Source organism: Rhipicephalus microplus, chromosome X, assembly GCF_043290135.1.
Source record: "Rhipicephalus microplus isolate Deutch F79 chromosome X, USDA_Rmic, whole genome shotgun sequence".
Lineage (NCBI taxonomy): Eukaryota > Metazoa > Arthropoda > Arachnida > Ixodida > Ixodidae > Rhipicephalus > Rhipicephalus microplus.
The window spans coordinates 249,016,955-249,019,653 of NC_134710.1; the positions used below are offsets into that span (position 1 = coordinate 249,016,955).

The following is a 2,699-nucleotide window of genomic DNA, read 5'->3' on the forward strand; positions in this document are numbered from 1 at the left end:
TTGCACCTTATAGAGCAACTGTTAATCCCCACATTTACACCTTTCAAGGTAACCGTTAGTCCTCACAGTTGCACCTTGCCGGACGAAGCGTTGATCCACTCAAATACTCCAATCGGATGAACTTTTTGTCCCCAGTTCAAACATTATTTTTGTTTAGTTTCCGCCAGGCCTAATACTTTTTTCGCCTGTTTTTCTGCGCAGTGAGCGAGAAATTCCGCAGAAAAGAACACGCTAAAGGTAGTTAGCCACCTAAGTGTAACTGCTTTCACAGTCACGGCAACAACGAAAGACGAAAGTGAGACATCAAAATCTTTTATTTTTCTACATACACATGAAGTTTCCCCATTCTTTTAAGTGAATTCATGGTGAAGGGTACAAGTCCAGTCTCGTTGTCAAATGTTGTTCACTCCTTGGAGAGCTCCTCCGACGGAAGCGATAGATGACAGGCATCGCAGACGCCAGCGCACGCAGCCTTCTGCCTGTTGTGTTCCCACGGCTGTACGTACAATAATATAGTAAAAATAGTTAGACACACGTGACAGAAGATGAAGATGCACGCATATGACAAGTACGTGCGCGTTAATATAAAAACAAGCGTTAAAATATGACACAACAATAACTTTACCTTCACATCTCGCACAGTCCTGAAACTGCTCGGACGAAAGAGATGGATGACAGGCATCGCAAACGCCAGCGCACACAGGGTTCAGCACGATGTGTGCCCACGGCTGCACAATAGGTATGTAATATAGTGAGTCACACGTGACAGAGGATGAATACAAATGCATATGAGAAATACGTGCAATGTGAAATGAAAACATACGTGAGATATGACATGCTAATAATTTCACCATGATGTCACACATCGCCAAAGACTCATTTCGATCCCCGTAGCACAACAGCTTAGGAGCGGCGGCTGCAGCCACAACTCCGCGAACCTCCGTGCCGCTAACCAGTCGACGAGTCCTAAGCGAGCGACGTCGTTCAGCTCGAGCAAGCGACCGAGAGACCAAACACGGCGTTGCACGCGGAGTGTCTGCCGCCAGCGAACTTCGAACAGGAAAGCAAGCGTACGCTTCGCCGCCGCCACGAACAGCGCCGAGCTGGTTTGGAGCTAGCGCCGAAGAAATCGACGTTAATGCGGCCCGCCCTTTTCCACAAACTCGAGCGAGTGCAGCGCGCAAACGCGAGTTCGCCGCCGCGGCCAGCGGACAGCGCCGATCTGCTTGCGACCGATTGTAATGGCGACCGATTTTCAGTGAGTTCCGATGCTAGCGAACCCCCCCCCCCCCCCCCAGCCCGTGCTGGTGCACTTACAGCGCGTGACATACTACAAGGTCTTTACGAGAACCCGCAACGTGTTTTCGATGACTGCCAACACAGCGACGAGGTCTCAGCCCAATATCGTCAGCCCGGAGCTCATCGCGGCGGCGAAGACAGTCGAGCACTCGATGAGCGAGCGTACAGGAGGCCGACGGCAATGGCGGCCAATTTCCAGGCAGTCGCAAAGCACAGTCGAACTGCAGACGCGGAAGCTGACCTTCGCAATGCATTTCGTGCATGCGATATACAACACGACCGAGCCTGTTACCAGCAAGCGCGATCCGTATCGCACACGCGACAAGTTGAGTATAATAAAGAATGATAACCTACTTGCCTTAGAATCCAACGCTGTTTTCTGCCCTGAGTCGGACTGAATTATATATCCGATAGGCCTGTTCTTCTCGGCCGCAATATTGGCCCTCCCAACTGTTGCTGTCGCGTGTTGGTCGTGACTATATTGAAGCCATATATATACAGCGCGGCATGGTGACGTGTCGAGGCTTGCTTCAGACTTCATGGGTGCAGCGAAACGCAAAAGCAGCAGCCCACGCTCATCCAAGCGTGCACACAAGAACCACGTCGCAATTCTCAGATCGTCAAATCAAGGTGGCCGTGGTCAAGCACTCCTCCGCGCGCCGCGCAACCTTTAGCTTTACGTGCGCCAGATGTACGCTAACGCGTGCAAGCGCAGGCCGGGGCCGGCGCTCGCTGTAAATAACCGAGTGTCAGGGCACGCCGCCTTTCGTCGGTTGGCTTGTGGGGTCGCTCCACGTCCGATGTCGCTGGTTAAAATGTATGCTAACGAATCCGCAAACACGCTTACTGACGTCTCTTGCAATAGCGTCAGCCAATGTGTTGGCGGAACCGCAAGCAATTCCGAAGACACTTGGCCCGTGGACAAGGCCGCGCTGAGAAGAGCTCGCGATGCGGAACGCAAACGTCGGCGTCGAGCGGAAGATCCCCAGCTCTGAGACCCTTCGTGATAGCTGGCGACTTCAACGTCGACGTCATCAAGGACGATTGGGTGGTCGACTACATGGAGTCGCGGCAGTCGCTGAAACGAGCAACGCACGAAGGCAAACATCATTCGACCACGGTTCGCGGGACGTGCATCGACGACGACTTTGCAAATTTCAACCTTAGACCACTGCAACCAGACCCACTCACCCTTCACTTTACAGACCTTGCTGGAAATACATCTTGCTGGAAATACCCAAAGCCTCTCATCAATAAACATCCTCTCTCGCGGCATACGTGCGTGCGTGTTCACTCGTGTTCACAAATAACACACACGCACGTCACGCCCCACCGTGGTGGTCTAGTGGCTAAGGTACTCGTCTGCTGACCCGCAGGTCGCGGGTTCAAATCCCGGCTGC

General features: G+C 52.7%; 1 long non-coding RNA gene across 1 annotated transcript; it reads right to left on the reverse strand.

The window, feature by feature from the left end:
* Nucleotides 1-296: 296 nt before the first annotated feature.
* On the reverse strand, nt 297-1,244 carry LOC142777139 (uncharacterized). Its single transcript, XR_012887940.1, has 2 exons — nt 626-1,244; nt 297-496 (listed from the first exon to the last, which is right to left on the reverse strand). It is a non-coding gene; the product is annotated as an uncharacterized LOC142777139 (long non-coding RNA).
* Between the last annotated feature and the right edge of the window lie 1,455 nt (nt 1,245-2,699).